The sequence below is a fragment of the Corvus kubaryi genome, unplaced genomic scaffold (genome assembly GCF_017639235.1).
Source record: "Corvus kubaryi isolate FWS band 111438036 unplaced genomic scaffold, C.kubaryi_AGA036_p1.0 37396, whole genome shotgun sequence".
In the NCBI taxonomy this organism is placed as follows: Eukaryota; Metazoa; Chordata; class Aves; order Passeriformes; family Corvidae; genus Corvus; species Corvus kubaryi.
The window spans coordinates 17513735-17527078 of NW_024581135.1; the positions used below are offsets into that span (position 1 = coordinate 17513735).

Sequence of the window (13344 nt, forward strand, 5' to 3'; positions counted from 1 at the left end):
TAGCTCTTTAAATATAATTTCATTATCAGAATTCATTATCAGAATTGGAAAAATTCTTTTGAATAGATTTCTTTTTTCTACCAAACCTCTAGTCTCCCAAAACCAATACTGTTTTGTTTATTCACATGTGCAAACACACACAGACCCACAAACAAATATATCTGCACATTTTTCACTTGGTATTTCCATCCCCTACTTGCAAGTGCAAAGACATACTGTTATCCTTTGGAAAACAATTTTTTTTTCTAGGTGACATGCTTCTTTAATTAAACTTTATTATTTATAATGATCAAATATAATTAGCAGTAACAAGTATTTAATGAAAACAAACTGCTTTCCTTTCAAATCTTTCCAATGCATAAGGTACTTTAAGGCCATAGCTTCCCTCAGAATATCATTGCATCACAACAACTAAAAACAAGTAAATGATTAAAAGATTGTCAGGTGCTGCATCATTTCAGATAGATGAAAAGAGGGAAGGTAAACACTGGAGATCCCAATTCTTGTCAGGTACAAATCCTATCATTTAAGGTGTTGTTTCCAATGAAACAGTACTGTTAGTGGTTCAATGTGCTTTAGAGCTGTCTTTTAACTACCCCGTTTGATATTATTACGCACTGAGACATTACCCGAGTATCTTTGATTATTGCTGAGTGAGATGAGAGGAAAGTGCTCTTTCACTGGACTCATTGACAGCGAGGTGCTATAACAACTCTCCTGTAATTAATTGTGAGTAAAAGGGGGTTTGGTTTCTGCAGCCTCGTAAAACTTTTCCCACATGGCTGAACCCACGGTCAGGAGACGTTAGGCAACATTAACTGCCTGCACATTTCTGCAAGGCTCTGGAGGAAGCAGCTTGGCACTGGGGCTCCAATTCTGAAAACCCTGGGACACAAGACATCAGCGTCTACCTTTCATCTTAGCTGAGATTTGGAGAGGGTTCAGATCGCAGAGGCTCCTTAATTCTCACTAATTCATTTGCTTTCCTGATTCACTTGGCTTGGGATAACCTGCGAATGATAATGAACCTATAAGGGGAGCGCTTAGTCCCTTGCCTTTGAATGTGCTCGGCATGGATTGAGGGCTTTCTGTGAATCTTGCAAGAGGAAAAGAATCTTATTAGCACTGATTGCCAGTCATGAGGTTGCCTCTAAAAATTGCTCTTGTATTTTTAACTCTTGCTTGCTTATAACAACCCCAGCTAAGGAGAGAGATGTGTTGTTTACACATTGAACACAGCATTGTTCTCAACATTTACTCATTTCTCTTTGCAATTTGATCTAATCATAACACATTTGCTTTATGTATGTCATTACTATATCACTATGAACACTTCATCATTTTTCCCATGATTATTCTACAAGTTCATAACTAGCCAAGTTCTCATCTCTTCACCCCCAGCTAAACATCCTCTTTGCATAAATGCATGCTCTCTAGAATAAAGGGTCTAATTTTCTTTTTTTCCTTTTCCTATCTATTAACCATTTCAGCAGAGCACAGTTGTACTGCTTTTCATGTTATTCGGGGATTTCTAGTTGTTGTTGTCTCATGTTGGTTCTTTTTTTTTTTTTTTTTTGTAATAAACATATTGTGGATCTAGATACAAAAAAGAAAAAAATAGAAATCAAGCTCTGGTGATAATATCTGAAAATAAAACTGGAGAAAATGGCTTAATTTTGCTTCTCTTTGACAAATAAACATTCATACTAAGACTTTTTTTTATTTTTCCATTCATTTATGTGAATTTAGGTAACTGTACAGAAGAAATGAATGAAACCCAGAAATCTGTGCCAGAGTGATTCAGTTTAGACAATCAAATTCCTTCTCAGGCCACCAATTGCTGATGGCTGAGGATTCAGAGTCTGGTTTCTCATGGGTCCTTGTCATTACTAGAACCAAATTCTAACTCCTGGTCCAGTCCTGGGAGATCTCAGTATCAAGCAGCACGTTCTGCTCTGTTCACGTCCTTAAAGGTATAGGTTGCTTTACTACCCAAATCTACCTAGGAAGATTTACAGATGGGCAACCCATCCTTTCTGCAAAAATGGGGTGGGGGTATGGGGGGGGTGGGTTTTGTTGTTTATAGCTGTTTAATATGACCTATGTGCAGTTCTGGAAAACCAGTGCATCAGCTTTGGCATCTAGTAACAAGACTGGCATCAGCCAAGAGAGCCTTATACACCTTCCACATCTGGGACACCTACCCACTAGCCAGAAATGAATGATGCACGGCTGAGACAAAGATAAAATCCTTTTGTGAGTATTTATTCACCTTGTGTCTAGGTGGGGGCAGGGTAGTGTTTGACTAAATAAAGACAATTACTTCCAGTTTCAGCTAATGAAATAATTTCCTAGATCACTCTTGAAATATGATTTTTATGCTTTTTCCCTCTGATTTGCTGTTGCCTCAAAAAAATCTCAAAGTGACAAAATATTACACCCACTGTTTCTCAACAGAATTTTCCAAAAAGGATAATTATGTGAGACTGCTAGAATTCAAATTTGAACTGAAACTTTTTGCGTGGAAATACAGATTTCTATTATGGTGATAGGCTCTTCTTCAAAGGGCATGAATAAGAGCTGATCAGCCAGTGGAATTTATGTTGCATGGGAATTCTACAAGTTTGACATTTGCTTGTTGAATCATAAAACATTTCTGCAGGACAGTTACCAAAAAAATCCCAACTTTCTTTGGAAATGTCACACAAAAATATCTACATTTTGCATCAAAATGTCAAAACAAAACAATGATTTAAGCTGCTATGTTTCAAAATGTCAATTTGGTGCTTTTAATCAGTATTTCAGCTGTCTATGATGTGTAAATTTTACTTAGAATTTATTTCGGAAAATTTCATTGAATTTTACTTTTTTATAGTAAATCACAATTTTTGCTGGAATATTAAAATATTTTTTTGTTAAAAGTGCCTCACAGGTAAGTTTTTGTGGTGCATATATATATATATTTATGTATATATATATATAATAAAGTGTATTTCACTCAAATTATTAAAAAAACCCAAATCCTACAAATTCACTCAAAGAGTGGCCAACACCATGGAAAAAAACCCCCAACTCAACCCTGTACTCTCACCAGAATATTCCACTCCCTATTTTTTAGTAGTTAAACCTAGGTAAATAAAGACATTCCTGTCTGAACATGTCCCAAAACTCTCATATTCATCTTAAGAAGAGGAGGTCCTTAAGAAGAGTCCTACCATGAGCTGGGAGACCCAACAAGGATTATAGAAGTCCTGCTCCTGGTCCTGCACAGGACAACCATAAGAGTCCCACCACATGCCTGAGGGTGTTGTTAAAGCCTGGCTGCACCTCTCATATAACACCTCTGTGGACTGTGGGAAACACAAGAGCATTCCTGTCTCTCTACAGTATGTTACCGTCCAGCATTTTATCTGTTTATTTATTTGCCTGGGTTTTCTTCCCCCACTGGAGCACTCTGCTAATTAAATCTTCTCTGCTAGGACAATCTTCATTTATAGCCCCCCAGGTTAATTTTGAGCCCATGCAAAGCCCTGGAAATTTTGGAACAGGATTTGGCTGGGTCCTTCTCCTCTATTAATCAGCAATTCCCACCATGTTTTCCTCACCACTAACTTTCACTCATAGCACTTTCAAAAATTTTGCACAATGTTGAGCAGTTTTACAGCAATAAAGCACAGCTCTTAACTAATCTATTATCCCTCTATGTCTGAAAATGTGAGTGAAATTGGAAAGTGGAACTCACAGACATTTTTCAGCTCAACTTGCAAATGTGCTGGAGAAGAAATTATTTTCTCCTCTTACACTCGAGTCAAAAAGCATCATTTGGCAAGTTACACTCATTTACATACATTTTCTATTAAACTTTTCTGTCATGAAATATTGCCTTTATGATCCAGACATATAATTTATTATGCAATGCACCACCACCATCATCACAGTGAATTGCATTTTACGTGTTTATACTAACAGGGAAGGTGATCGGCTTCAGCTTTCTTTTCATTATATGCATCATTCATCCTCCACCACCAAGATCTCTGGATTCTGCAGCATATCCATCATTATCTAACTGCCAACTGTTTTCAGAGGTTCCACTGCTTTAAGCTCATTATTTCTTTAGATTGGTGAATCTACAGAGAATCTTTCCAAAACATACAGCAGTCAGCATGGCACAAGTATACAGATGAATGGTGGGGGTTTGTCCTTCACAGACTCTTTGTACCTCTTTTTTGCTCCAGAACTGCAGCATGTAATGAGCAGAAAATGTATACTTATATATCTAAAAATCATAAAAATTTAAATGTCCTTAAAAATAATAACCAAATAGTGGGATCCTTGTGTGGAAAGGCTGCTGTGAAAAAATCTAGTATACAGATTGCTCAGTAGCTTGGGGTTACCATCTCCTTATAATGCAGACTAAAGCACATAGACAAAGAGCTCTGCTAAGATAAGGAATTTCTTTCCTGTCCCCATTTACCTTGCTGCATTTAATTTAATCAATAGCTGAATGGGGAAGAGGAGGAGAATTTGATGGTTCAAGGGACTGATAATAGGATATCGAACCTTTCATCTCTGTATCATTGATTCAACATAGGAATTGACACACTGGATCAGAGCAGTGGTCCATCTCCTCAGATATGCTCTCTGACAGTGGCCTGTACTAGATGTGTTTCAGGGAGGGGAGTCAGAAACCCTTCAGTAAGCATTTATGAAATAACCTGCCCATAGGAAAGATTTCTTCTTAACTCTCTTGACAATTTGGCTAATGTTCACCCTTGGGGTAGTCTGTAACTCAAAAAAACTCTTATATCCTGTGGACTGCAGCATAGGTGATATGTTTATTTAAATAAATATCTGACTGAAGTCTGCATTCAGCTGAAGTCTTGGCCACCAAGTTGCACTGAGTTCCAGAGAAAAATTATGTATTGCAATAATTACTCTTGCAGTTCTTAACTTGTTTTCTTCCTAAATAAATAACCTCTTCTATATATAGTGTATCCATTATTATTAGTGGCCTATCTAGGTCATCTTCACCCTCATTTAAAAAAGAATTAAACTTTTTGATTTGTCTGAAATGAAGGGCTTTTCATGCTTTTAATCAATTACATTGCCCATCTCTATACTTCATCTATTTATGATACATTCTCTTCAAGGCAGGATAACCACAACTGAATATAGTATTCCAGGTCAGGGCATACCACTGATTTATTTAATGACATTATAAGATTTTGGGCATTATTTCTCTCCCAATTCTTTTGTGTCCTAACAGTTTGTTTGCTTCTTTGACCCTTACTCTACACAGAGCAGAGACTTTCATTGAACCATCTAGTAGAAGGCACAGGTCTCCCCTTGAGTGACAATAATGATGTATTTGGATGGCTCAAATTATTCCTTCTTATGTTACATTTGTCAGCATTGAACCATTATCCTGTCCATTCAGCTAAATTTGTTAAATTTTACCAGTTTCCTTACTCTTTTTTTGATCTTGAATTTTCTCAAATATTTGAGTTTTCTTACTGTCTTTTTTTTGCTTATAAGTATCACATGCATTTGCACAAAATTTATTTCACAAAAATAAACCAATTTCTGCTATGAAGTCTGAAAATCCACCCACATGTATATATATGCATACATTAACCCTCTATAGGTTCACAATGCTTTTTCTTTTCATTATTCTCCTTAAACAGCTTCTAGTCCCTTCTTGTGTCTTTCTCCCATGGCTATATCCTGGCAGCATTTTGGAGATTTCTTTTCAGAAATTTAGTTAAAAGACTTTTTTTTGTTGTTGTTGACATAACACATTCTGGTAGATTAGGAAAAAATGGGCTTTCTTTATGTGTCTATGTCACTTTCTGTCACACTGTTATGTCACTATTATATAACAGGAAAATCATAGTATTATCATTCCAGTCCTAATTTTAGGTTAGAAAGAGACATACTGAGTTGGCTTTTCTAGAAACATTCCTAAAGCAAACGAAATCAGATTCTGTATTTGCAATTTTATCAACAATAGCTGCGTTTAATGGGACATCATCTCAAACACTTTTTTCTTAAACACTGCTCCAAGTCTCATTATGTTTTATCCACCAGTACAATTATGAAGGCAGTTGTCCATGCTGGCCTGAGTAAAGTAAGTTAATGGTCTTGATTCAGGTCTTAATAAAATGCAACCCAAAACCCAAAGAGATTACCTTGTTGATAGCCTGAGCAAATATATTCTGCACAGGCAGTACATCAAAATGAACAACTCTTTCACTGAACAGGGTTTCTGGTCCTTTGATATTAGAATTAAGGAGTTTTGGCTTCATACTAAACAAAACATTTTGCCATTTTTCAGTGCTTTCCTATGTGAGGAAGCAGAAGTGCTGAGTCCTTCAGGCTTTTAAATATTCTTAACAACAAGCTTAATGGTATGACACTATGTTAACTAGACTGCAGGTGGACATCTTTTTAATGTCACTCTGTGTCTAACACTATCTAAAATGCTTTGTGTTTGTTTCTTTTGTAAAATAAAACTCTGTAATCCAGGGCTTACTGTGAATGTGCTGTTTTGGCTCTGTGGACCCAAAGGCCTCTTGGAGACAGCAGATTCCGATGTGCACAAGACCCCGCTTTCATTCTCCTCCACAGATTTCTCTGGACTGATGCATTCAGAGCAAAACCATCAGCTGGAAGAAAAAAAGACAGCTTAGTTACACTCCAGATTTGCATCACTTCAAAGATGTTGAGGATGATGGAAGCATCTGTATCTATACCCTGCACCTAGCAGAGGGGAGATAAAGAGACAAAAACCCTGGGATGCTCCATGAGAGCATGTGCCCCCTCTCCAGGCACCAAGCCTTTGCAGTGCACACAGATACCAGGCTGGGAGCTGTGGGTGCAAGGCATTCCATCTGCATACACATCCCTCACATGCACAGTTGGCAGGATGGAAGATTTAGCCCATAGCAAGGGAAATGTACATCATTCTCGACATTACTCATGCCAGAAGTGTTTTCAGGTTAATTTGTAAAAAAATATGACCTGAAAACCTGCAACTGAGTTTCAAACGAGACAGTTATTTTAAGGCTTGGTTTACTAAACCTAATTTATTATGTGAGATAACAGAGTTCTGCAATCTACTGCATGGCTTCATGGCTGAAGTTAGTAATTCATGTGAAGAATGATGCTAAAAAAAAGATGTTATGTGATCAGTCCATAGCAGTCAGTCATGGTGCCTGGACAGCAATCATGACTGGTTTTCCTACAGCACAGAATAGCTGAGAGGACTAGCTATCTCAGCTGCAAATATCCGAGTTACAGGAGCACAGCTGGAACATCACGGCTCCCTACCCCTGCACAGCCTTTCCTATAGCTAGAGCAGCATGCCTCTACAGAGGGCTAAAGATGAAGAAGTTTTTTAACTCACTGCTGTCATGCTTACAATAAAGTGTACTCTCATCTTTAGCATTTCTAAGTCTTTTTGGTGTTTCAAGCATAAATGTAGCATTCCTGGATGCCACCCTTGGTAGATAAAAGCAAACAACATTTTCATAAACAAGATAAAGCGCGGCAATTACACAGAATGCACTGACAGTGCCAGATCCAAGGCCAGGTAAATGTGCACCCTTCAACTGCTGGGCACTCCAGAAAATACTTAATTCCAACATAGTAAAGTAGAAGATTGAAAGAAAAAAATTATTTCTTTAAGCAAATAGCAGTAGAGCTTTCTCAAGCATTAGGGAAGAAAATGATACTCTGTGGGAGTCAGAAGGTAATTTTTTCTCCTTCAGATAAGATGTTGCACAACTGGCCAAGCACAACTATGAATGATTTACCTACAGTGCATAAGGTATAAAATATTGCTTTTAAGTCACAAGCGCTGGTCAGCTCTTCTGCTACGGCAGCTTCTCTGTCTCCTGCTTCCACATCTTACATTAATGTGGGTAAAAAGGTAGTTAGCTTTTTTGGAAGTACACTGAAACATCAGCATTAAAAACACTTTGAAACACAGTCTGATATTCTAGTCCAACTAAGGGATAGGATACTAGGATGAATGCATGAAGACTTAAGGAAGAACTATGAATACTGTGTTTGCATTTCATCTTCAGTAAACATTATCAGGCACAGCTACAAAGGGAAAGAGTGAGCTACTACAATAGTGATTATTCACAGAAGAAAATAGTTTAAAAATGGAGTTTAAAAAGTAAGCAACTTACTTTTGTACTCAGTCCCTCGAGGGAATGCATTGTATCTGTATATCACAACATGCAACTCCTGCAATTGGTGGCCTACAGTAGGAAAAACAAAATTAGATAAGGAAATATAAACAGAGAAAGAGAGATTTGGCAGTGTATGGGGTCCAGTAAGTATCTAGTTCTTCTAATACTTTATCAAGGATTTTTATAAGTGCAGAAAGAAGAGTCAGAGGCTAAAAATATTTCAGGAACCTTTCTCAAAGCTGAACATTGGCAATGGCTGCATTGTGGCATCATCTAAAAAACATGCTGAAAAAGCTGAGAAGGCTTTCCTGCAAAATCTTGTAAATCTCTGCCTAAAGATATCACCTTAGCCAACCTGTGGAGGGTCTCCCAATAGCATCTTCATTATAAAAGTAGGCAAGTGCACGCCTGTCAAACTCACAGTCAGGGCTGTCTGCAGTACTTGGAGGAAAGAGTCCCTGCAGCACCGGGTGTTTGATGAGAAACTCAGCAGCATCCTGGACCTCGTGGACAGAGCCTGCTGGCACTGCTGCCCCGCTGTACAGCCAGGCAGATGGAGGCACCAAGCTGCGGGTGGCAGCAGGAGCAGGGATGCTACAGGGAAGGTGGCTTCTCAGTAACATTTCTGCTTCAAGAAACTTGTCAGCAGTCAAAGTTTCAGGTTCAGGGAGCTGTAGCCTCCTGAAAACTGCTGCAGGACTGATGTAACTGTTAGTTTATTTGGCGAGCTCTAATAAATGGATGAGGTATTATGAGGCTTGATAAGGAATTCTGGCTTTCTGTGTGCACAGCAGAATGACTGTTTTAGTGGATTTTCACTAATTTCCTGTTGCTTCAGCACAATACAAGGATCCTGGAAAAATCTATCAGACAATAACCAGCTTCCTGTTTTCCAATTTAAAAGCCTCTCATTTCTGATATGCTAATAGCTTTCATTCCAAAAATTTGCTAATATTCAAACATCTGAAGAAATCACAGTAAATTCTCCCTATTCCATTCGTAGCTGGACATGAAATATGAATTGGACATTCTCAAGACTAAGCGGCACAGAAGACCAGGACTTTTTGGCACATTCAGTGACAGTAAATCTTTGTCTTATCCTTCCAGGTGGGGAAGTATTTGCACTTTTTTTTCATGCTTTTAATCAAACTGCAGACGTCTCAGCTAAGAGACACTCCTCCTTTCATGAGCCTTTTTCAACAGAGGTATGGCTTAAAGATGATATAACCTCTTAATAACCTTAATCAGGCTATTTTTCATTATATTTTAATTCATTATAATCCTAATAAGTCTATGGAAATCTAGAATTAAAATTTGTTTCTTTAATGACTTATCTTTAAAACATTAGCTACACATGGAATTAAAATATTATTTACCAAGAAAGAAACAGATGCATTGGTAAGACAAAACATTACCCTGTTGGATCTAGAGGTTTTATTTAGGGAGAACAAAACAAAATCCATAAGGAGCTGCCCTTTCTCCTCAGACGAAGCCCAGAAGGTAATACTGATTTGTTACTAACCCTTCAAGTTACTATTTCATAGCTACTCCAACATCTTTTGGCAGCACATTAGATGTCCTGCTGCGTACAATTAACCAGTGTGCTGCTCGGGCAAGTGGTACTACAGCTCCCAGTGTGTGCACCATGGTCTCTTTGTTCTTTGTTAAACTACTGATCAATGAGGTCTCAATGCAAACACAGGGGCAGTTCTTCCATATGCCTTGGGTCAAATGCATGCTACAGGAGCCCACAATAAAAAAAACGCTTCTGCACCCAGCCCATAAAACCCAAAATATCCCAAGGAAAAGGGTCTCAAAGAGAGCCCAAAAGTGAGAATATTTTTGTGTATTTTAAGTACTTACACATCCAGCCACAGTTTGCTTCACTTGGTTTTTCCAATGAAGAAAATTAATTATGGTAAAAACCACAAATATACCTTTTGTTCCTTGGGGAGGAGGTATACCAGGAGCTGTGGGAACAGTGGGAGTTTTGGTTTCCAGCATAATTTGTGGTCCAAAGTTGGGGCAAGCAGATCTTTGCAATGCAAACAATATCTGTAGCAGTTTTCTGACCTCCTCACTGGCACCTCACGCTGATTAGTTTACAACCATCAGTCACAACCAAACAACAGGGCCGAGATATAAAAGGGACTTCGAGGGAAGTTTTGAGATATGGGTTATCAGGTAGCCCTAGATGCTGTGTTCAGGAAATGTGTTCAGCATTATTTACCTGTCATGGATTTAGTTCAATGTAAGATTATTGGCTCTTTACATGTAGAGGAATTTTTTGTGACATTTTATAAATTACTAGTCTACAGATCCAAAATAGTAATACTGTATGTGTGTGTGTCGGTATTTTAGCCACAACAGCACTCCAAGTGAGTAGACAAAGCTCAAGCCTGAAAAAATGCACTGTGCCAAGTTTTTATACTCCAGACACCATTTAACAGTGTCATATGACTCAGAGATAGTTCAAATATTCAACAATTTTCCCAGTTAAACCCAAAATCCAGAAAGCATCACACTTCAGGAGACAAAGGGCCAAAGGTATGTAAGAGGAAATTGAAAGGAAGAAGCAAGAAGCAGGAGAAAGGATGATTTTACAGTCAGATTCTACACATTTAGACTGAAAAATTATGTACATTTAATACTCTATTCGTGCCACCCTCCTCTGGAGTACTGGCTATTGTCAGAGACAGGAAATTGAGTCAGATGAACCCTAATCTAATATGGTTTCTCCTGTAATCCTATTTCCATAGAGATCTGTTATTTTACTGAAGGCAGCAGAACTAACAGATTCTGTTATTTGATAATTGTGAATCTGTTTTTGGGGATCTAACTGCAATAAATCGTCGACTTTCACTTCCTCAGATAACAAATTCTACCTAGGGATCTTTTGGGTCAATGTGAGACACACATACTATTAGGGCAGGCCCTCAGGCTCATGGCCACTTAGTCCCTACAAGTTAGTCTGTTTTGTGCATTTCTGTTTATCCAGCTGAAAATGAGTTAATTGAATTTTGAGGAATCATAACTTTTAAACTCATGACTGCCTCTGTTTAAAATAATGCATTTTAATATCACACCAGTAGTTTAGTTGTTTTTCTGAATTCCAGCTGTCTTCAAAAACATGATATAGACCAACTGAAAGGACAGAGTTTGGAAGACAAAATTTGAAAAACCTCAACCCCAAGAAACAAAACCCCAGAAATCTTTGAGGACATTTAGTTGCAACATAATTATCTACTGTTGTTACAAACAAAAAAAAGTGAGTTTGCATGGTCAAAACCACTTTAAATCTGCACTGCTCATGTTCCAAAAAACCAGGCTTGTGCTGCATCTGCCTGGCCATACACATTGAAGTGTGCTGCTCTAACAAAGCCCAGGCTTGGCCGTGTCTGAGCAGGGCACAGGGCTGTGGGCTCACAAACAGGCAGGGCAGCAGCACGGCTGCTCTGGGGAAAATGGAGCTCTGCTGTGTTGCTCTCCTCTGGCTCTCAGAGCTTGGGGGATGCAGTTTCCATTTGCTCATGCTCTCTCACTGAGGCTGCTACGAGGCAGTTAAAAAAATAATGAATACTGTTAAATATGTATTAGTAACTTGTTGTTAACAATAAGAGCTAATGGGAGGACATTTCCAAGCAGTTAATGATTGGCCAGAGGAGATGACTGGGGTCCTTAACGCAGTCAGTCATTAAATGTGAAGCAATACCCGTGCTTTTACCCACTATTGCTATTTGCATCTTCCCTTCATCTCCAGCTTTCTGCACTCCATTGACGGGAATTTTATTTTCTTTTCTTATGTGCCTGCCCTATTCCCAGCCCTTAGTAACTGGCACAGAAAATCTCCACTCACAATAATCTGTGCAGTTTCCAATAAATTATCCGTGTATTGCTGACTAAATGAAGATTATTATTATTAAATATTAAAATGAAGGACTTTATCCACATTTTAGCAATCACAAATGAAAAAACTATACAGATCAGTGTAATCCATTTATTGGTTTATAGTGGAAAAGTCCTATAGGGAGTGTCACAATTCCCTGTGCTGTCCCTGAGTGCGTTTTGCATTAAGACCTGTGATTCAGCTGAAAGATATAAAAAAATCACACACAGTCAGACAGATCCCTCCTGGCTACACATCTGAGAAAGCTCAGGAGCATAAGGTCGACACACAGCAACTTATGCTCACAAAATGAGCCCAGGACCACCTGTTTCAGATGTTAGTATGCAAAGATTTTCAAGGTCTGAAGCTTTTGACCAAACCACACCACTCTTGAGGGATCTGTTCTCTCTCTCCCTTCCCCTCCCTCCTTTCCTCCTCCTACTAACCGTGCCCGCAAAAGTAATGAAAGTTAAAGGACAGCAAACTACTTCATGGAAGTATGTTTTAAGTAAAGAAGCTGTTTATCTTGTTCCAGGTGTTTGATCCTGAAGTTGTTCAGCCGTGAAAAGCAGTTCTTTGACACCAGAGTAATCTCTGGTGTTACTACAGACTGACTTGTCACTAATTGTTACCTTTTCGGAGTAATACCTTTTTTTTTTTTATCCATTGTTTCTGAGCACTGCAGCTTAGTGCTAACTTGAAGACAGCCACAGTTCGTTTCCTTAATTACATTAACTCTATTTGCATAATGAAAAGGTTCTATTGCATTTCATACAAACTCTGCCGCTTATTGTTGGATTTTTTTATACTTATAAAAATGATCATTTTAAAGAATGAGAACACTGCTCTTACTTTATTTTCAGGCCCTTTGCTATGCATTTTTAACTATGACCTAGAACTATCCTAGAACATTTACAAACAGATAAATCTGTATGTTAGTTATGGATGTATTTATACTTCTTCCATAACACAAGCCATTCTTATTTTTAAATTCCATTCCTTTGGAAATCAATCTCAAAAGAAAGCTTGGATTGTAGACTGCAATTTGTCAAAACTGCATAAAGAAACCAAAGGAAGCAAGCAATGGTATTCCAGGTAATCATAATTTCTTAAGAATGTACATGAAACATGATCACACAAAGTTTGGGAAAGAGCAATCTGGTGTTTCATTTACTAATTGAAAAATACTATTTCTTTAGATAATAAAGCACCATAAGTGGACAGAGTATTCAACTACTGATGCCTTTCACTTTTTCTTTA

The 13344-nt window shown here is 38.0% G+C and overlaps 1 long non-coding RNA gene across 1 annotated transcript in view; it reads right to left on the bottom strand.

The window, feature by feature from the left end:
- Positions 1–8711, bottom strand: part of LOC121670691 — a 59849-nt gene extending 51138 nt beyond the window's left edge. Inside the window, exons 1-2 of the long non-coding RNA XR_006018211.1 lie at positions 8196–8711; positions 6533–6665 (exon numbers count right to left, since the gene is read on the bottom strand). This is a non-coding gene — a long non-coding RNA (uncharacterized LOC121670691). The remainder of the gene's footprint in view (positions 1–6532; positions 6666–8195) is intronic.
- Positions 8712–13344: the final 4633 nt, after the last annotated feature.